Raw genomic sequence first — 23,974 nt, forward strand, 5'->3', positions numbered from 1 at the left:
CCGATAACCCTCTATGATGAAATGACTGGCTTGGTATTTGAGCGGTGAGCAGTGGTTATTGTCTACCTAGACTTCAATAAGGCTTTCAACCCTTTTCCCCATAAGATCCTCATGGAGAAACTGATGGAGTATGGGCTGGATGAGCAGACAATGAGGTGGAATGAAAACTGGCTGAATGGCTGGACTAAGTCTAGTAGGAGGCCAGTAACTAGTGGTGCACCCCTGTGGTCAATACTGGGTCCAACCCTCTTTAACATTTGCATTAATGACCTGGACAATGGAAAAGAGTGCACTCTGAGTAAGTTCACAGGTGGAACAAAACTGGGAGGAGTGGCTGATAAACTAGATGGTTGTGCTGCCTTTCACCTGGACGGGCTGGAGAACTGGGCAGACAGGAACCTCGTGAAACTAGACAAAAGGAAATGCCAACTCTTACACCTGGGGAGGAATAACACCATGCACCAGTATGTGCTGGAGGCCAACCAGCTGGAAAGCAGCTCTACAGATGTGGTGGGTTGACCTTGCCTGGAGGCCAAGTGCCCACCAAAGCCACTCTATCACTCCCCCTCCTCAGCTGGACAGGGGAGAGAAAATATAACAAAAGGCTCGTGGGTCAAGATAAGGACAGTTTAATAAAATGAAAGCAAAGGTCATGCACGAAAACAAAGGAAAACAAATGATGTTATTCTCTACTTCCCATCAGCAGGTGATGTCTGGCCACTTCCTGGGAAGCAGGGCTTCAGTACACATAATGGTTGCTCCAGAAGACAAATGCTCCCCCTTCCATCTCCCTTTACTTAGCTTTTATAGCTAAGCTGATGTCATATGGTATGGAATATCTGTTTGGTTAGTTTGCATCAGCTGTTCTGGCTATGTCCCCTCCCAAGATCTTGCCCAGCCCCAGCCTGCCATGGTGGGGGGGAAAATGTTGGAGAGACAGCCTTGATGCTGTGCCAGCACTGCTCAGCAACAGCCAAAACACTGGTGTGTTAGCAACACCTTTCTAGCTACCAATACAGAACACAGCACTATGAGGGCTGCTGTGGGGAGAATTAACTCCATCTCAGCCAGACCCAATACAACAGAGATGGACCTGGGAGGCCTGGCGGACATCAAGTTGATCAGGAGGCAAAAACATGCCTTTGCAGCAAAGGCAGCTAATAGTACCCTGGGCTGCATCCTTCCCTCCTACTCAGCACTGGTAAGGCCACAGCTAAAGTGCTGTGTCCAATTTTGGCCACCCCAGTAAAAGAGAGATATGGAGCTCCTGGGAGAGTCCAGCACAGGGCCATTCACATGATGAAGGAGCTGGAGCGTCTTTCATATGAGGAAAGGCTGAGAGAGCTAGGACTTTTTAGCCTGGAGAAGAGACGGCTCAGGGAGAATCTTAGCAGTGTATATAAATAACTGAAGGGAGGATGCAAAGAGGATGGAGCCAGACCCTTTTCAGTGGTGCCCGGTAACAGCACAAGAGGCAATGGGCACAAACTGAAATGCAGGTTGTTCTGTCTGAACACATGGAAAAAAGTGTTTACTGTGAAGGTGATCAAGCACTGGCATGGTTGCCCAGAAAGAGGTTGTGGAGTCTACATTCTTAGAGATATTAAAAACCTGATGATGCACAGCCCTGAGCAACCTGCTTTGGCTGACCCTGTTTTGAGCAGGGGCATTGGACTAGATGATCTCCAGAGGTTCCTTCCAGTGTCAACCAGTCTGAGAATTTGTGGTAATCCTGGACCAGTCATGAAGTCCATGCCCTTGCCCTGTTCATTTACTATCATAGAAAGAAGCACAGGCTCTCACTGAGGTATTTGAAAGCATTTCTTCAGATTGCCTTACCTCAGGTGATGTCTTCTGTACTGCTATTAGTTAAAATGATACATTATAATTTAATGAAAGTCAGGAGACAAACTAAGGCAAGATTGTTCTTAGCATATTTTAAAAATTGCAATTACATTTTAAATATATATCCAGTAGCTTTAGGTGTCCTGGAATTTTCCTTCTGACTCTCCTTTTTGATTTGGTTTCTTGTGAGCGTGTACTTCTCTAACCATCTTGTTCCCCAATGACTGGAGATTGTAACTAGTGAACTCTCCAGGCCCAAAATCTAATTTTAGTTACTCAAGCTATATTACGATTCATGGAGACATATTTCTTAGCCAGATTGTCACTGTCAACCAATTTCCATATGTTAGAAACCAGAGCTGGATGTTCTTCTGATTAGCCTTTTTAACTAATTTAATAGAGTTGATGTTTTACAGATCAGCAACTTAATAATAAACACAGGGGACCTTTATTGATATAAGAAATATCTTTTTCCATATACCACAGAGATAAAGCTATCCAAACTGTATTTTACCTGTCCACTAAATAGGAGTAATGGGAATATTTTTTAATCAGAACCTACAATATTAAAGAGGGTCTTCTTTTCATCAAGTCCAACAACATTCTTCATTGTTTATTAAGCTCCTTGTATTACTCGTGTGGGCAGCAGTATTTAAAAATAAGGACAAAAAAGCAAACAAAATAAAACCTGTCCTCTTGAAGAAAACAATTTCCATAACTTAGCTCCACTGCTAGAAAGATAAATTGTGTCTTAAGTAATTGCATATTACCAAAACAGTCTGAAATGCTGAGTTACAACGAATTTCAGTCATTGTCAAAATAGGCTTGATTCTCAATTCTCCCAAGCTTTGCAACAATCATAAAATCATGTTAGCAGTCTCTCTTCTAAATGGCAGGAAAGTTAAGAGGCCCCAATGTTACAAGGATATCACCTCTAGGCAAGGACTGTGTACAAACACTAGACTGGGCTCTGGCCCATCTTCCTGGGCAGTTGCATCAGCAAGGACATGATCTACATTTTTATCTCTCTAACAAGCAGCACAAGACTATGGCAGAGTAACACAGATGGAATAAGAATTCACCTGGTCCTTTATTGGTGTAGAAGAGATTGTTAAAATTATTCCTTTGGTTCTGAGCTAGAGTTTACACTGGGTTTGGGGTTTTTTTGCTTCTTTTTTTTTTCTTCACTGCAGAATAATCCCAAAGCCAGTTTCAAAGCCAAATCTGCTAAGTGCCCACGCCATTTACTTTCAGAAGTCCACATGGGTCTGAGGTTGAGGGAAACTAGATTGTATTCTTTCTTAGTGAAGAGATCTTCAGGTATACTTTCAGCTGTAAAGCACACCTATTTTGATACTTTATTATTGCATTAGTTAATGTTTTACAGTGTTGAAGGAGCAAGGCACTTTGGGACCAGTCTTCCTTTTGCAATCCATCTCTCTGAGGTGATGTTTGGTTGGGTGATTTTGAGTAGACAAGACGGCCTTGGAACTGTCTGCTGCAAAGCCAGCTGGAGCCTGCACTGCTCACAAATGCAGTGAAGATATGTGGAGTTAGGCTGGCTCTGCCAACCTTCAGGCAACACCTGTGACCTTCCAGGAAAATTTCAGTGTAGATGTAGCCACAGCATCTGGAGAGTGGGATGTTTTGTCCCACCTATTTCTCTTGGCTGGATGTGTCATCACCTTCCTACCACTGAAAATTGAGTTCAGAGATGTGAGCATGAATCAGAGAAGCAAAATGTCAGATGCAACCAAGCAAGCCAGGAGAAACACTCTCACAAAATCCAGAAACATTTCTGACCACTATAGCTTTGTTAGAAACATATCTACTCAATGGACAAGCAGACAGCAAGGGAATTCCTCAGCTGTTTGGCTCATCAAGTCAATGTTGTAACTCCATTCAGAAAATACAGAAGTGGTTCAGGACACTTCACATGAAGGAAAGCCCTTCCTCTGTAAAGAAGGCGAAGAAAGATAGAAGGCCAAGGAGGCAGATAGATCAAGGACTGTAGGTAGCTCTCCTTGACTGGCCCAAGTGGTGGTCCTGTAGCTTGAGGTCTCTGGACCTTCTCTCTCTAATTAGGGAAATGGATAGGATGGCAGAAGAGAGAATGGAGGAGACGCTGTCCCTTCTGTATTTGTGAGAATGATGGCAAATAAACCCAATAGAAACCAGTAGGAAGAAAGGATGGTTGAGGATGCCAAAAAAAGGATCATGTGGAGTTAAGGCAGAAGTATTTGTATACCCTGAAACATGAAATTAATATGGAAAGATGAAGTTGGAACACCACTGATTTTCCTTAGAAAGGCAGATCTAATTGTCATGTTTCGATTGCTGAATCAGCAAGGCATAATGTCTACAAAAGGAGGTTGCTCACCACTCATGACAACATCAGCGCAAAAACCACGGAACCTAATATGAAGAAAAGTGGAGACTATCCACACAGTACAGCATTCTGGCAAATCATATGGGATGTTTGCTTCAAAGAGGATCAAAAGATTAGAGTGATGAATTTGAAACCAATAATTTAATAATTCTGTTTCTTTTCTTGTCAAATCATTTTTCACCAGAGATTAATTTTGCTTAGCACACTGTATCCTTGTTGCAGAATATGTGAAATCTTAATGTGATCTCGGTTATATTCCCTACATTACATGGTTTCATTTTCTATAACAGTTAAAATGTTCATGTAATTAAATAAGGTGACTTCACATGGGGTATGCTATGTATGCACATTCAGATGCTGTGCATTAATACGCGTCTGATTTCTATGAGAAAGTAACCAAACCTTTTTAAGGATGTGTAAATTTTAGGTAGAGAGGTCTTACACTTGTGGGTAATGATCTCTGGCTGTCTTTGAAGCTAACTTCAAATATAGTGTACCTAAAATTGGACATATAAAGAACATGCTTAACTTTTTGAGTCTATTAATTGCTGATGCAATAATCCTGTAAACATATATAAAAATGAATTCATTATCCATGTCAATAATTAGCAGGATTGGGGATTTAATATTTTTAATAATAAACTTTCTACAATACCTTTTACAGCTCTTCCAATGGCAAAACATTAACAGAATTTTAGCTCATGATTATCTTAGGAATACTTTTATAAATGTATCCTAAACTGTTTGCAATTGAAATGAATATGTGGTATGATTAATATTTTGCATGGTAATTTGGTCACATTTTACTGCTTGATGAAAATGATGATTTAATTATGATAACTTGATGAGGCATGCATTTAAAATCTCTCCAGAGTTGGTTTTTTTCCCCCTAAATTCTTGATTAGGACCAAGGTCACTGTTGAAATGCAAGGTTATGTGTGAGTAACTTATAGTATAGTTATTCTGGCTTGAATATTCAGATTTCCCCCGATTTTGATCTGTTTCAAATGTTCAAATCTTATATGTATAGTGATTTTGTAGTGCTTAGTTTTACAGCATGTGGAATCTGTCATTAGAAGCCACAAAGCTTTTTGAAAATGAATTACATCAGAGTAATGGAAATTTCTCTATCCTCTACCATTTTGAAAACATATGCTGCCCCTGTGGCACTGACTGACACTTCTTGCCTTACAGAGGTAAAGATTCTATTAAGTCAATATGAGGTCAGGGTGAAACGTAAGGTAAAAAGGCACTATTTATCAGTGTTACAGCTTTGTGTTTCCTCAGGGGAAAAATGGCTGCAGAGCTGGTGATAATTTCTGCTGCTGGATTTTCTAAATATCTGTATTGAAGTCAAAGAATAATGGAAGACCTGCCACTTGATATTTTAAAAAGAGAGTAGGAGAAAATTATCAGTGCTTTTCAGAGGTGGGTTGAATAAAGCAAATTAGAGTGCCATGGCATGACCCTTCTTGGGAATAGCTAATAAATTGATGAAGGAATTTAATTAGATGAGAGGAAAGCTAAACATAGCAAAATAACTTGGGGGGATTCAGTAACATATATCTGCACAGAGAGAACAATGAAATAGAAAAGCTTACAGAGACGAGGAGCTGAGAGAAAGCATATAGACAGTCAATTTCCTTGTATGTTAATTTTTTTCATGAGCTTGAAGAATTGGGAAAAAACCCCCAACCTTTTGAAGTATCTCATAGAGATTTTCACATTTTTGGTTTGGTTTTTTTTTGGTTTTGGGTTTTGGTTTTTTTTTTTTTAGGGAACCATGCAAGCTCTCTGGAAATTGTGAAAAGATTTAAAAAAAAAAGTGTATTTCATGTAGAAGATGAATAAATTTCTGCAGAAGGATCATTGTACAAGAGGGATAAAATTTCCAGTTGTGATCCAACAGTACTGTTCTAAAATTTCAAAAATGCCCACAGTCACATTATACTGCCTTCCCACTGGCTTATGGCTGTCACTGAGAACTGTTTTTTCCATTGAAAAAATGCCTTTTTTTTTTTAAGCTTTGAGCTTACATTTACATTTAGCATCTTTCTCTTCTCCTTTATGTTCTCTTTGCTCTCACACTTGTTCCTGATCAGGCTTTCCACCACTTCATTCAACCACTACCATTTTCTCATGTCTTTGAATCTGCATATTTCACACTTTTGCCCACACAGTGGAATATTTTCAGAAGTACTTGTGAAGTCAGTCTCTCTTCACTACAAATCTGCTTTTTCCGTTCAGTTCTACCATCTGCCTAGCTAAATAACTATTTCCCAACTACTTTAAATCTCCATAGTCCCATCTGCTTTTTCCCACCATCAGCTCAGATTTCAAACCCTCCTCTGTCTTCTCCCTCCCTCCCCTTCTCTTTTCCTCCCTCCTTCCCTCTCCCTTTCCCTCTCCCCTATATGGGGCCCTGCCAGTTTCCTGCAAGATGACATTGCTGAAATGCAGCATGGCGTTCTTCTCATCTTCCTTTCCCTCCTTGTTTTCTTCCTGAAATTCAGTTCTCCTTCTTTCTTGCTGCTGATCTGCATATTTTCTACCAGTTCTCCCCCAACTTTGCTTTCGTTCTTGTGACCTTTCTTCATCTCTGAAACTTTTCTACACCAATCCTACCCTCGCCCATACTTGCCACATAACTTCTCACTACTTGCTGGATCTTTTACTTCACAGTACCAAAAGGGCAGTCTTTGCTCTTTGAAAAATATCCCACCTTTAGCTTAAATTTTCTCCTCATTTACTGCCCTATCTTGTTCCTTCCTTTTACTTCAAGCTCATTAAACACCACATTTAGTGCTGCAGCCTGGATTTCCCCATCTATTTATACTCAATTTCTCCCTCGCATTCCAAGGGTATTACTTTTGCCAATATCTTTAGTGACATTTTAGCAAAATCTCAGACTTCTCCAATATACCTTCATGGTCTTTGTCCTCTACACTGCCTTTTATTTTGTTTGAAATCTTTTTCTGTCTTTGCTTCTGTGACTGATCTCACCTGTATCTCTCTTTCTGCCTGTCTAATCATTCCTTTGACATATCTTTTAGAAGCCCTTCCATATCTTTGCTTCCTGTGGGTGCCCCATAGGTCATGTCCTCCATTCTCTTCCTTTATTTAAACTTTTTCTCTAAATAACCTTATTTATGTATCTACCATCTTTGTTCATCTATCATCTTTGTGCTGGCCTTTAGATTTAGGTTTCTATGCCAGTAGATCTTTCCTTCTGTGCAAACTAAAGCTAGATAAAACTACAGCCTCAGTCAAAAGGCTAGGAGTATTTTAAGGTATTTCTTGTTTATAGATACATTGGTTCTGGGAAGAAAAAAAATCCAGCAACACACAAAGACGTTTCTACAGAGTAAATGAAATACATAATAACATGAGTAAAACCACCAGCAAATAGAGTTTTTATTATGTTAGAGTTTCTTGTTTTGCTTAGGTCTTCAATGAATGATATTGTAGTAAGAAGCTTGATTTACCCATAGAAGCACACTGTAAATTGTCAAAAGAAAGCAGGAGAAAGTTTAACATAGTAGTTGCCAGTTGATCTGATACTCTTGATGAGTGATTTTCAAAAAACATTTAAATCCTGATATAAAAATGTGGGGAGGTGAGTTCTTCTGTGCTCTCATGCAGAGTTATTCATAGCTTTAAATGAGTAGGGCTAGAGTCAGTTGTGTGCCACAGTTGTGCTACAGCATTCAGATGGGTGTTCAGACTTCGCAGATATTCTGGTAGCTTCTTCAAGAGTGTAATGATATAAAATAAACAGGACACTTGACTGATAACCAGTTTTATTGTCTGAACATAACTTCTTGTTTTTATTTAGAACAGTGGACAGTGATCAATATCAAGAGCACTAGAGAGAGCTTGGAAGAAACGAGGAAGGAGAAGGAAAATAAAGGAAACAAAGAAAAAAACTCAAATAAGCCCTCTAACAGGGGAAAGGAGTAGAATTCCCCCAAACAGAAGTAAAAGATACTCAGAAAAATGAGTAATAAAAAGAATCTGAAAAAATGAAAAACCTAGAAGAGAAAACTGCACATGGATGGAGTGAAATTTTGCTCCAAAGTTAGAAGACTCAACCTGGACCCACCTCTCTCTCCCAAAGCTTCCACTGAAATAAGAGTTGTAATGCATGTCCCCATGGTTTAGTGAGTTGAGAACCATGAACCATGGAATTAAAATCAGGAACTTGTAAGCCAGGAAAGGGAAACATCACAGTTTTGGTCATAAACTTTACATAGTGATGAAAGGAGATTATTATGTCATTTTTAGGTTACATGTTAGGAATTATTATCAGAGATGGAAAAGTTTTATTAGTCTCTTTTCATAGGTCATAAACTGTTAATTTCTTAGTATTCACAGCCACTCTAATCATCAGAGCTCAGGTCTATTTTGCTCATGTTAAAAGTGTCATAACTGATATCTCAGCGTCCAAAAATAAGTGGAATGCTTCAAAGAAGGCTCTGAAACATATGGCTCCTCTACAAAAAATTGTCAGAGAGCAGAGAGCAGATGGGAGGCAAATATATACAACAACAGAGTGGCACAGCAACTTAGCTTAGACATGTAAATATATTTGCTGATTCATGAATTTTCTTTCTCTTTTTTTTGCTGCTGATAAAAATAAAAAAGATGAAAGTATGAGATAATGAGGGAAAAACATAGTTGTTTTCATAGCAAGTCCTTGCCACACACAGTTTAAGGATGTATAAAATTTTCTTCGATGATTTTGAAACAACATTTATTTTCAGAAAATGACAGACTAAATAAATCTTTTATTGTCCAGTCTCTTTCCCCTTAAATCACACGTCACTAACAGCACTTTTGGTCAGACAAGGTCAGGACTCCTGAGAGAGATCACCAAGTTTTTAGTGGGTATAATGTTGTGCAAATTCTTTTAACAGTTACTGACTAAGTGAGATTGTGACTAAAATATTTAAATCAAACCCTACAAAGTTTAATCAGAATGCAGAGAAAGACAGTAATTCCTAGCTCAGGAATTAAAACAATTATGACTAGCCTGCAAATTTTTTAAAACATGTGACCATGAACTGCACTTAATAGTGGCACTTTCAGTAACAGTACTAGTAAGGTGAGAGGAAAAAAAAAAATAAGGGTCAAATACAGCCTAGAATATGGTCTAAAACATACAGAATTTCGGAACTGCAAACATAGCACTTAATAGAGGTTCCACAAAATGACTGGGCTTAGCAAACACTAGCTGTTCAGAATAAAATGCTAATATTAGTTTAACTACTTTAACATCAGGTCCTCACTAATGATGTCCTCAGTTGTACTGAAATCACAAAAAATTGAGGACTATCCCAAACAAGGTATAATACAGAGACATTTCCATGATACTTTTTGTCAAACAAGAGCAGAAAGAAAGAGCATTGATGTAAACTGTTAACTACGAGCCTACATCTGTTCATTTATGTTTTTAAATTCTACTGCAGTATTATTATGGCAACATTTTTTTTTGGCACCAGATGTTTATACTGTGGCCTCAAAACTTCATTAGACCACAGGTTTTAGGCTGCCTTCTGAAAGAATAAACTGTAAGTTAGGGTGGTCATCAAATAGTACTGTTAACTTCTGCCTATAAGCAGCATTCAAATATTTATGATCAACTTTAGTGGAAACCCATGTGTAGCATTCGCTACATATCAAGGTGCCACGTTTAGATCACTGGTCGGCCCGGACCAGGGAAAGAGACAGATAACACACACAGTGTGAGCACCAACTTCCCCCTTTTATTGCGCAGTTAATTGCTTTTATACTAACAAAGGGAGGCGGGATTGCAGGTACATCACAAGGCTGCGACTAACCCTCTAACTTTCCATGACATCACAAGATCTTCCGAACGCCGAACCCTACACCCATGCCTAAAATCTAGATATGTCTTAATGTAACACAATTTATAATTTTACTGAAACTCTGCTTTTGAGAATTGTCCACTTGTAGCAATATAGAACACATGACAAACACATAACGGAGTGACACTCTGCTTGTCTGTAATGGAAGCTGACCAGGGTAACTCCAACAAAGCAGATGTGTTACTCCTTTACCATTAGTGTGAATACAATATGTGCATATGAAGGTACTTCTGAACATTTAGGTGCATGTCTCAAACACACAAGTACTGAAACCAGATGCCAGATGGTGTATTGTTCCTTCCCTTACAAAGTTTTTTCTCTCACTGGTCTCTGAGAGCTACCTGGGGAAGCTGGTTGAAGAAGTTGAAGTGAATGATCAAATTTCTGCTGAGAAAAGACAAAAGAGTGAGAGGAAAGCTGTTAGCTGTTTCAGCTTTCTTTGTGCATTCAAGAATTTTTTGTTGAGTGCTGATCTTGAAAATCAGTATGGGTACTGTCTTTTTTTCTTTGTATTTTTTGTAATCTAAATGAACATTCAGTTCAATGTAATTAATCAAAGCATGTACTTTCTCATTTTACAAAATCATAAAATAATCACCATATTAACTGTCACACAATTTTTCTTGTATTACAATATGGTAAAGAGGTAGTAGAATCCTCTTCATTCTGTCTCTTTTGTATTCTAGCACTTACACTCAGGCTCTTCACAAGTAATGATCCCCAAACCAGTCACTGTTCCAGTTCCTGTTCCTATTTCTATTACTTGTAGTCTATCGAGCTTGGTGTCCCATCCCAGCGCACAGAGAGAAAAAAATCATTGATCAGGTAAACAGAACAGAGTGCAAGGCTATGCATCTGCCTTGTCCTAGGGCTGCAGTCTGGGTCCTGGACAAACTTTCTGGAGAGCAACGGGAATCCTCTGGAATATTTCTGAACTGGGATACACAGGTTAAGTTTAAAATAAAATCCTGACACAGAAAACAATCCATACTTCAATGAAGCAAAGATCAAGTGATAGATTCCCTTCCAAGTTCTCTGTTTTGATCTAAATTACCTACTGATTCTGGTCTTTTCCTGTTTAACAAACTGGCTTTTTAGTATTTGTTTAGAGTTCTAATGAATCATTGCCCTTATAGGTGCAAATAATTAACTTTTCATTGTTTACTCACCCAAAAGTTACATGAAGAAGTTGGCTTTGGTCAAATTTTACTCCTGTTGCATCACTTCTAACCAAACTTGTTCAGATACACTTTTATTCTAAAGCACACCTGAAGCCTTTGGCAGACGAAGAAGAATGAGTGTCCCATGGTATCGGCAATCTGCGTTCCTCTCCATTCCTGTAAGATCTTGGTGTCTGCTCACATTTAACAAGACTCAGGAATACCTACTTTATGCCAGGATGCAATCATTCACCCTGCAAAAAATTGTGTGGCTATAATAGTTTCCTTTATGAGTGATGTCTAATTCAGGTAATGGAAAGGAATATTTACAATTTCAATGAAGAGGCAAATAAAACAGGCAACGGGATTTAGTGAACAGGTAAACTTTCCCACCCCTTAAAGCAAGAGTCCTGAGCAAGATTCTTAGGAGTACCAACTGAAAGAATGGAAAAGTAATAAATAGGGACAGCTTCCCTGTTACTGATGGGCTTCTTTGCTGCTTGTCACAGAGACAGCTCAGTGTATTCCAGGTGAGTCAGCAACAAATTTCCACTGGCACTTCTAGGAAGAGCCTGATACTTTTTTCCTGCCCAAGCAAATATCTGTTTCATACTTATGTTGTTTACTTTTTGAGCTGTTATGCATGTTATATTTTAAGACTTTTCTTAAGGATTAGCATCTGTTTTCATTTGGGGTTGGTTTTTTTTTTTGGTAAAAAGAGATTTCCATATTGTGACTGTCATTCTTACTGTTATTTATGAAATTCTTTGCTGCTACAACAGAATGTCTTCATGCTCTGACAAGGAATCATTCTACAGATGGAGTTGCAGACAGGCTAATTATAATTCCTGTAGCAAAGCCCTGGATCCAGACAATTTGCTGTGTGTACTACATGGCTTTAGAGCCTAAATATCTGCCTTTACAGAGTGGGATCTGTTCATTAAAAATCAGTCATTTCTCTTACCATGTATTTTATATTAAATACCATGACAACCAGAGGGGCTTTTCTCATGTTCTGCTGATAGATTTTATTAAAAAATGACTCACTGCCATTACTGAATCCTTAATTCTTCTGCTGAATGAATTGTGGAGATTTAAAGTGTTTACTTTGCTTTCATCATTTATTATATATTGTGATCCACATTTGATGCTTACTTACTCATCTAAATGGAACTGAACTTGACAAATTTGATGTATGATTTAATGCTTATGCTACTTAGCTGACTAACTTTTCATAATGTAAAATGCTCTGGGATTCTAGAAAGACCTGAGCAGGTAAAAAAGAAGTCAGAACTCACTCAGAATCACCGGACATATTCACTCCTGCCTAAGGAGGTGTCCTGGCTGGCACCACATGCACAGGTCCCTGCCAGCTCAAGAGGTCTTACCCTATCTAGCTGGCTTCCTTCTCTACTTGCCTACCTCTGCAGATAAAAGCTGCCAGAAAGAACAGGGCTGAAAGTAGATATACCTTTTTGTTAGTGTACTGTGGAGGGGAGAGCAAAATGTCTACAAGTCCAAGGCAGCTTTACATTTTGCTTTTGCATTGGAAGAAGTGAAGGCTGCTGTCTGGTCTTTCTTTTTGTCGTTTGCCTGTCCGGCAGGCTAGGTCTAGGGAGAACAGGTTGCTGCTGAAGCTGTATTATGTGAGCTTGGGAGAATAGGATGAAAGTGGTGAAGAGCCAGGAAACATGGGAAAGCTGGGAGAGGAGAGGGAGAACTTAAACTGCTGAAATGATAAATGCTGTTAACCACTTAGAATTTGCAGTCAGACCGATGCAAGAGGTATGGAAATGAGCATGCTTTGGAAATGGGGTAAGGGAGCTTTTGTTGCTAAGCAGAGTGTAGGAGGGGTGGTAGGAAATGGGAGAGTTTGGCGGGAAGGATGATGAGGGCCAAAATTTACCTTTCAGTGTATGTGTGAATATGAGCATGAGTCATTGTCACACACCTTGCAGATTAGCACAGAAAGTTCAGATGCTGCAGATACATGACTATTATAGTATAACCTTTTAAAGAAGATCTTATTTGTATTAACAGTTTGGTGATTTTTTCTCATCTGATTGGAAATTTTTGTTCTTTTTAAATTTGTAAGACTACTCATTATTCATGGAGACTTCAAGTGACCTGAAAATATTTTTCTTAGGATGAAAAAGTCATCATCATTTTCATTGATCACATTACATGCATGAAACACAAACTTTTTATTACATAACTTAAAAAGCACAGTTAAAATAAAATTTCATTAGTAATGTTAAATTATGCAAATAAACCTTATGAAACAATTACCAGACCCTAAGTATGATTACAGAAGTAATCTTGTATTTCTTTTTTTTTCCAAATTTGAACAATAGTCACTGGACTAATGAGTGAAACTCACTGAATTATGAATATGGAATTTGTATGGTCAAACCCACTAAGTGTTCAGTTCAGTACCTTCTTCAGGAGAAAGAAGACCTATTTAGAAGATTTAAATTTGATTAGTGCCTTGTTCCATGATCATGGTGTGAGGGACTGAAAGAGTTAATGTGTCCAACATTGTGGTGGGGCAAGTTCTGTGTAACTACAAACTACAGGCGAGGAGCCGGTCAGCCATGGGGTGCAGAGGCCAGGCTGGGCCGGAGGACACGCAGTTCCCGGTTCTGATGTGCTGAGCGGGGCAGCTCCCCAGGGATGGCCACAGATCAAACCAGGGTCATGCCTGCAGGGAGGGAGAAGTGACTCCCCAAACGACCCCCAAGCCCACCAACCCATTTCCTGAAAGGTCTGAAAGCACAAACCGTGCGTGACACCTAATTAGCCAAGGAGTTCGAGTGCCTGCCTGAAGAAGGGGCAAGGAGATGATAAAAGGGCATGACTGGAAGCCCCACGGGTGTGTGCCCTCCGGAACTGGACCTCTAGGCTGACTCGACCCCTCAGCTGACTGAATGAATGCTGGACCCAGGACCAGTGAAATCTTTCTCTTTTCTCCTTCTCTTTTTTCCATAATCCCTACATCTCATCCCTTTTGATGGAAAACTGCTGACCAAGTCTGGGATGAGGGGTGGATCCAGCTGCCCCTGGGCTCCTCTCTGAGAAGGAGCCTAGAAAGCAGGGGGGTCTGCTCTGAACCTCCTGACCCAACGGGAGGGCTCACCTTATTGTCTTCCCTGAATTGATGTATATGTGGTTATGGGTTACTGAGGTAGTTTCATGCCAGTTCCTGTTGTGGGAGACCCCGCCGCCTACTGTTACCACCTCCCAAGTTCAGGCAGCTTCTGCTATAAATAAAATTGATCTTTTAATTGATCGTTTGGTGTCACTTCACCTTAATTTTGCCTGAGGGAATTCCAAACTCACCTTGACCCCTTCCTGGTCTGTCCAGCATGGGTTGTGACACATGGTTCCCTGGTGTTTTTCAAGGAAACATGTAAAACAACTATCTTAGATTAAAGTTAAAATGAAACCTATAGCATATCTATAAATATACTATCACAGTAAACTTGTAGAGTTTATTTAACTCAGCTCACAGGAGAACAAACTGAATTCACAGTATCTCTAAAAAACATAGCTCAGAGAGATGAATAGATAATGATAAGACTCAAAGTGTTTTCTCAGACACTTCAAAAAGCCTGAAGTCAGAGACAGCTTTACTCTCAAAACACTACCTGCTCTCATCATGTCAGAATAGGCTGACTTGGAGTATGTTGTGAAAAATGTTCCCCTTCACTACCATTTTCATTCTACTGCACTGAGCAACACTGTTAGTAGAAAAGCTACTTATATGGGAACTCACTTCAAAAATCACTTCAACAGAAAAAAAAAATTATTTCCACCTACTCAGTGGCCTAATATTTAAAGAAAAAGATTACACTATTACATATCACAGCCATCTGGAAAAGATACATGTAGATGCTTGATTTTGGCAGACCACCATTTCCTGCAGTCATATATCAATATTCATTCTGAGCTGAACTGAGGTTTGTAAAAGCCCCTTAGCAAGTGTGCAGCAGCTGACTGTATAGCAGGTACAACTCTGCTGATATGTGTAGACCAGGGAGACTGCTAGCCCATGTTATTGAAGACTGGGAAGCCAGTTCATGCTGGTGACTGGCTGAACAGGAGCTCCATTTCATTCTTTCCCCTGGGCTCATGTCAACCTTTGGCAGGAGACACTATAGCGTGTAACTGTTGCACACCATTTTGGGAAACCTGCCTCCATTCAATCCAGGACTGCTTCCATAGCAAGGAAGAGAGGCCTTTCTTTCCAAGGACTCCCAATTTGCTTTCAGTGCCACAGTCTCTTTGTCTAGCCACGTGTTCTTGTTTTGACTTTCACCAAATATTTTCCCTCTTAGACACTCCTATTAAAATCCTAAAGTGCTGGGGGAAAAAAGGCTCTACATAACGTCCTCAAAACATCTTCATCACAGTTAAGTAAAACCTAGCCTTTTGTCTTGTTCTTTCAACTTGAGCCATTGAGAAACAAAAACTATATGAAAAATGTTTCTGAGGTCTCTTTTCTAATAGGCTGAAGCATAGCCTACATGCTCAAGGAAGTTCTGAAAGCCTGATATACTATAATTTGAGAAATATGTAAAACTATAGTTAGGGAGAAGGCTGCAAATTGCTTGAGCAATGCTATTTGGAGGTGTGTTTTATTTCGGTGCAAATCAGTAATGGCAGTTAGTGGGACTCTAGATGGTAACAAGAATCCAGTGATTGAAGAGATAAGGACTCAGACGAGGCACCATAACTACCCTGAGCACCACCATAACTATCCTTGAACTAGCCTCTGTCCTAATCTAGAAATGTAGGGACACTGGAATACTTCCCTGCCTGGTCTTCTAACAAGCATGTGAACATCTAAAGAGATCCTGGAGGGTGTAATTTCTTATCTCATAAATCATCCAGTAAACACTAGATAATGCCAGTTTGCAGGTGTGGGACAATCTTAAAACTGAAGTATCTCTTATCTAATCTACCTACTTCCTACTATGGCTCCCAGCAGTGTAGTCAGCTGCAGAAAATAATGATTTTGCTTAGTGATGGATATTTGAAGAAATCTGTATTTCAGTTCTCATCCACTGTATTCTGAAATAAACCAGATTTGGGTTTTTTATTATTATTATTAATACAATATTACTGTATGCATAATAACAGGAAAATAGACCTTAATATATGATGGTGTGACATAAACCAAATACTTTTTGTAAATTGTGCATTTAAAATCTAACAAAAAATCCTGTCTAAATTGTATTTTTATGTGACCTTCCTACTTATTGTCTCCCCTTACTAAAATCTACCATTTTGGGTATTATAAGTTTCATTAACTAATATTTCTAAAAAGTTCTCAAATCGACTGATGAACATATGTATTCAGGTGAGTTATTAGATTACTTAGGCACTGTGTTAATTAAGAAGCGCAAGGCCACAGTGAGAATCAGAGAGTTGTTCTGAGCTGTGGAGATGAAGATATTCTTTTTGTTATACCTCTTCACCAGAGACATCCAAGTGTATGGACTGTTATCCCTCTATAGGTCTGTTATCCCTCGTGTCCCTTAACAGTAGGACAAAGATTATTGTAATGTGATGAGGTCATAAAGCTAGCAACAAAATAAGTAGGCATTGCCTGCTGAAAAGGATCTACATTACATCTTTAATGTGGACAAGGGTATGGTTAGAGACCCTGTAGGTTTCACCAGCCCAAGGTCTGAACTTGGATAAAGACAGTTCTGTACTGTATTTGATTGTCATGACTGCATAGAGTCAGCATCCAATTAACATTATGGACTTAAATTAAGAAATTTGAATAATTTACAGAGTTGCATAACCAGCAATATTTTCTGCTGAGTTTGACCATGGGTTTGCCTTTTTCATCTGGAATTTGGAGCAAGAATTATGCAACTGCTAGAGCTGTTCAAAACATTTGAATCCAATGCAAAGAAAGCCTTTTGAATATTTGTTGTTGGAACAGTAAAACTGTATAGATGGTTGAAGATGTAAATAAGAAATTGCTCATAAGCTCAAATAATATCCAATTTGAAAAGCCCTCTAGACACCTAGTTACCTCAGTATATACTTCAATATTTACAGAATTCTGGTCTTTACTGTATGTCTGCCCAGCCACATATAAAATACTAGTACTACTATACTATACTATACAATGTTCCTAATACAGTACTGCTACTACTATTATCGCTGCTGCTACTATTACTGCTACTTCTATACATAAAGTAATACTAATACTACTTCCCTGCCACCAGGAATTTTTGGAGGCTAAATACATTATAGATTATGAAAGCCACGGATACTGTAGGAATAACATAAATACATATGACAAGTATTCCTAAAATATAAATGATAGAGAAAGTTAAAATATAAACTATACATTTGGGTACGTACTTCAAACATTCAAGTGTGTGTCAGAAAATGTTTAGAGAATAACAGCATTTTCTGCATAATTTTCCCCTTTGGGTTCTCTCAGTATTTAAAAAATCAACTAAAAAACAGAGAAAAAGAATAGATATTTATAAAAAGTCAGAGAGGCAGATGACAAAAAAGCCCTGTGTACTACCTGATATTTACCACAATTTTATTTTTGCCCTGATTCCTAGTTTTGTATAGGTATGTTCTACTTTTGAAACGTTAGGCTGTACATATATGCCTGTTATATAGATACAGAAAGTGCATTTTATGCTGGAGAAGTAACACATGCAGCTGAGGAGAGGGCAGGTTGACTTTGCTTTGCCTGGAAAGATTTTTTATTGTATAATCTGTGGCTCAGATGAACTCCCACCTCACTGCATCTTGTTCTTGATGAGGACTCAAAGATAATGAAACACACTATAATCACTAAGCTATAGGGAGAGGCCCCAATGTCATTTAAGTCTCATTAATAAAAGCAAACATTGCTTTTCAGATTGCTGCTTTGTAGATCTTGCCTGGCATAAGAGACCCTCATGGACCCTTAACCTCAAGGTGTATGAGGAGGTCAAATTTCCTTGAAATTCAGACACTGATATAATCATGGCTGGAATCTGTCATCCTAGTCTGTCTCCATACTGTGCAATGGAAGAAAAGATATCTTCATCTCTGTGAGGCACTGTGGCAACCGCTCTTCCACTCCTGGACCTGTATGGGAACTGCAAGAGATATTATTACACAGTTTGAAAACAGAGACATTTCCTGAAGACCCTCAAACTAGCATTCAGCTGTGTTCATTCCTGCAACTCTAGAGAACTTTCTTAAAACTAAAATGTAGAAATAGTGATGCTGAAAGAGGAAGGCCATGACAGCCACCTCTCTGAGGCGGGATATTCTCACATGCTTCCTCACTACTAGCGTAAAAAAATCCTCCTCCCCCCTTGGTGGCAGCAGCTGTGAAATGGACAAGTCATAGAAAGAAGATAGATGCTGTAAAGCTGAAGGAAGGAAGGTATTTAGAGAAGCAGAGCCAAAGGAAAAGATGGAGATTAGGAAAGGAGAAAGATGGCAATCTTTGGGTCTCATACCTTGTCTTCAGAAATTGAGTATTTCTCCAGAATTCCTGATCTTCAGTGACAGAATGAACATATCTCTATACTCCAAGAAATGTACTTCTTAATATCTTCTCCTTCTGTGAAATGAAAAAAAATGGTGGCAATGAGGAATTAAGAACAGCGAGTGCATGAAAATATAATAAAAGGCAAATCCATTGTTACAATTCTCCTGTAGAGAAGCAGTCTGTTCAAATTTAAACAAGTGCAGCTATGATAAATGGAAGAGTAATTTCTATTTTAGTAAACATAAGAAACATTTTATATACAATATTGTGGAAAATTACTAGGATAATTAACAACCAAATTGTCAGAAATGAGTATACATTGGATATTATCCTTAAATAGCCATGTAATTAGTACATAAAGTTTTCCTTCAAGTATTTCCTGAGCAACTACACTAAAAATTTGTCTTTAGACTCCCATCTCAAATAATCAAAGAAAATTTTACATTTTGGAATTTATGATGTAGTCAATGTGCAATGGAATAAATAATCACTTGCCCATAATACACATCTCTGCAGTGAACTGTTGTAGTACACACCTTAAATGAAAATTAAGCATGCCACTGAATGAAGCGTGTGAAAAATCTGTTTAACTATGTAGAGATTTCCAATGCACTGGCTCAATGATGTATCAGTTTATTTCCCTCAATGAAGGTTGTTCTTGCAATCTCATCTTCATCAGTTGAAGCAGAAGACAAATATTTGAATTGATGTGGTTACCTATTTGTGATTTGGTTTAAGCAGGTGATTTTAGAATAAGTTTTGCTTAGTTTTAGCATAACTATTTGCATTGGAATTTAACAGTCAGTAAACACATATTTTTCTTGCAGTAGTGACAAAAGTGTTTCCTGCGTATGCTGCCTGACATTCCAATAGATGGTTAGAATTTAGTTTCTATTAAAAATGATATATTGTTAATCTCAGAATTTGTCTCTAACACACATTATCAAGTTTTACAGACTGTCATGGTCTAACGCCAGCCAGCAACTGAGCACCACGTAGCCACTCGCTCACTTCCCCCCACCCAGTGTGATGGGGGAGAGAATCGAAAAACAGTAAAAATTGTGGGTTGAGGTAAGAACAGTTTAATAGAATGGAAAGGAAGAAACTAGTAATGATAATAATAACAATAATAAAAGACAGTAATAATAAAAGGATTGGAATTTACAAAACAAGTAATGCACAATGCAATTGTCCACCACTTGCTGACTGATGCCCAGTTAGTTCCTGAGCAGTGATCCATCCCACCCCAGCTAACTGCCTCCAGTTTATATACTGGGCATGACATCACATGGTATGGAATACCCCTTTGGCCCGTTTGGGTCAGCTGTCCTGGCTGTGTCCCCTCCCAACTTCTTGTGCCCCTCCAGCCTTCTTGCTGGCTGGGTATGAGAAGCTGAAAAATCCTTGACTTAGTCTAAACACTAGTTAACACACTGATGTTTTCAGTTGTTGCTATCAACATTCTTCTCATACTAAATCTAAAACATAACACTATACCAGCTACTAGGAAGAAAATAGGACTCTTGCCTTTTGCTTTGCACCTCAGTTATCAGTATTATTTGTGTCTTGTGCTCCTATTTAATTTTTGCAGTGCATAAATAAAAAGTAAATCAGGGAAAATATTAACAAAAGACTGCTGATGTATTTACTTTCTCAAAAAGGAGACAAACTGAATTATATACAAGCATCTTTGTTCTTAGCAATTCACAATTGCTTCAGGTCATGGGTTCATTTTTCTCAAAGCTAAAAATTGGAAGAGGACATAGGGTTTAAATATCTGTTTCTAGCTCTTAACTACATATTAATCACAGTACAATGCCTTTTCACCTATTACTGCTTCACTGTGAAGACATTCCCCAGACTCACAACACTTTCCAGCTGCTCACTGGTGTCCTGGAGTGCTCCCAGGGTGATGGCATTGCAAGGCTCACAATTGGAGTAGGCTGGGACATAGCCCAGGTAATGGTAGAGCAGTCATCCCAGAAGTGACATAGCTTCTAAAATTTCTTGTGCTGATAAGAGTGCATCATTTTGGCATTTCTACCTCTTTTGTCCTTTCCAAGTTACCAGCATGTTTTGTTATTCATTAGCATATTTTGAGAAGTACATGAATTCTGCTTAATTCATCCATAGAGAAATTGCTAAATGATTTGACATTATACACAATTCCGTTTTTAATGAAGTTTAGAGATTCATTAAGAGCATTCTGCTTTCAAGTATTGGCTGGGAATATGATGCAAAGTTCAAGGACCCATTGTAGCAGAGTGTAGGGAGTACACATAACAGAAAGATAATCCTTGCTCTGAAAAATTAATAATTTGAGATTAAATCAGTGAAAGAAACAGTGCAGGAAGCATGGGGTAACAGCTAGAATCATGTTCAACAGTGTTGTAAACCAAAGAAGAATTCATGCCTGGAGGAAAAAAGCAGAACAAATAGTGTCAGGATATGTTTCTGTCTTGTAAATGTGTACACTCACAACTTAAGTATGCCATGAATTCAAGATTTGGACTGTATACATTCTTATCTTGACTTTTCTAAAAAATTGCTTTCTCCTTTTCTTGTATTTGGCCCCCAAAGGACCACTTTGAAAAGAGCAGGCACTAAACTGCTTCCTTTATAGCTGATGAGAACATACTACACTCTCACAGTAAAAGCCACAATAAGCATTTTGTAGCAAACCATCAGATAGTCAGTAAGAAGGCAGTGGAGTTATTTTAGATTTTCTGAACTTACTGTTATACATTCTCACACACATAGCATGCCTTCATAAAACTTAGTTATGCACATTAATAAACATTAATAAAAGTTAATTGTACATGTCCACCAAGGATTCCAGCACTGCCTCTGGAAGCAAGGCAATGTGGACCTTCAAGGTCTGTACATGCTAGGGAAAGGCAATGATACTGACAGTTCTACAAATTCCCCCCAAGTAGACTGGTTTCTGGAGTGGGGGGTCATTACTGACTTATTAATTTGACAGGAACAAGTAGAAAACATGCCTCACTCTATCACTGATGTTCAACCTGGCAACCAACAGCTACTTAAACATGACTGTTGGTGTCTGTAGGAGCGATAGGCACTTCCAAAAAGAGGTTCATCCCATTTTAAGATAGCTAATTATTCTGTGGAATGAATCACCCTTGAAAAAGGGTAAGAATAAAAGAATGAGAGACATGACTCAATTAAGACCATATGCATTACCTAGAAAAAAGCACAACAGGATTTGACACTATATGTGGAAAAAGCAGGTGATAGATTGCTTGTGTTTAGAAAGTCAGTCTTTAAATAAACATAGATCTTAAATATTTGTCAGTTAGTATCCTAACATTTTCTTTTTGAAAATTTTTTTCATTTATGTTAATCTATTGTACTTAGCTTTAATGGGAAAAAAGTGTTCAACAGTAAAGTATATTTTATATTCAATGGGGCCCAGTGCATCAGCACTCTGTGCACTAATATATTTTAACTTGAAGTTCTTACACAACTGATGTCAGATATCAGTGGGACCACTTCTATCACTAAATGTTGATGGATTTTGCTTTAATTTCTTTGAAATATGTTTATTTCATTTATCAACACTTGCTCAGGCCTCTATAAAATTATCTATGGAAAACCAAAATAAAGGAGTACTTTACTTACAATGTTTCCTCAGTGGTAAATCCCTTGTCTTAGTAAAACTCATTTCAGGGTTTTTCTCACATGTCCAATATCTGTATTAGGAAGGCCATCTCCATCTTGCTTTACCACCAAGACAGTTTCCATTCCTGACCAAACTGAGATACTAGAATCTTTTTTTTGACCGAGAGTGAATCCTGCATTTGACCTATCAGCTTCACTGCATGTTAATAAAAATCGTTCGATTTTCCATCTGACTTTTTAGTTTTAATTAAATCCTCCTCTACCTGGGTTATCGTGCTCTTTTGTTCCATTTCAAGAAATATGTTCATTTTGTGTCTCCTGAAAACAGAGATAATCTTTCTTATTTTAATAACTCGTCTTTCTAGTTTTTCTTTATTTGTGCTATTTGAATAAACATTTCCAACTTGGAGAGGATGATAAATGTTGCTAAAAGGGGGAGTAAATTGCATCCCCATCCACCAAATAATAGTGCTAATAATCTCTGCAGCTATCCACATGATTTAAAGGTCCAAAAAGCCAATAGAAGCACTTACTTACATCTAGAAGGTGCTAAATCAAGATTTACCCTTAGCATTTATCGTGAAAGAAACCACATGAGAGGAACTGATTGCAACACTTAACATAAAAATTCAGCTTCTTGATGAATATACAGCTAGTGAATGTTCTGGAGGATTGCATAGACCACTCTATAACACAACTACACTATGAAATAATTGCATTGGTGAGGCAAGATACACACAATGGCCAGGGATAATGCCAGAAGCTGAGCAAGCAAAGCTGAACTTTGCCTGTGTGCCTCAGTGCTATCTTCCTTGTGGGTAATATACAGGCTCAAGCTGTTTCATTGAGATCTCACCATGTACTATGGCTTCTTGAGCTCTTATTCACAAGAATATACATGCTGTAAGAGGGAGGTAGCATGCATATTAACACCAGGGAAGCAAAAATAAGACAGCACATGGTCAAGCTTTTTCTCTGCCTCTCTTTCTGAAGGTTGAGGTCATCTGTCCCCTCATAAGAGTCCCGGGTTTCAGAACATGTTTGAAATCTTTGACCCATCAGGTAAGCAAATGCCTTCATTTAGGAAGGTGGATGGTGAAAGAAGAAGCTCTAATTTTATCTCACAGAAAAAGGCTGCCTTAGAGCCTATCCAGATGAAATTTCTCTTGGGTGATGACTAAACAACCAAAATAAGGCAAACTTTCATAATTATGAAAATTGGAATGAATCTCAGTGATCTGCCTACCTTAGAAACTCTTTGTATCTAAAATAGAGCCAACTTACTTTTTGATCAGGAAAAATTCTGTAACCTTTACATTTATGAATAGTGAATACAAGATATTTTGAGGTACTGTGATTTCACTCATGCAGAATCCTATTTAAATTCATTTCCACAAACCAGCTAATTTTAATATCTTGTTGACCCTCTTGGGTTGAAACAAATCCCAGAATATCTGTTTTGTCATTAATAGATCAGGTATTAGGTCCTACGTATTAGGTCCTACAAATACTTTTCTGGATTTTA

The sequence above is a fragment of the Buteo buteo genome, chromosome 17 (assembly GCF_964188355.1).
Source record: "Buteo buteo chromosome 17, bButBut1.hap1.1, whole genome shotgun sequence".
Lineage (NCBI taxonomy): Eukaryota > Metazoa > Chordata > Aves > Accipitriformes > Accipitridae > Buteo > Buteo buteo.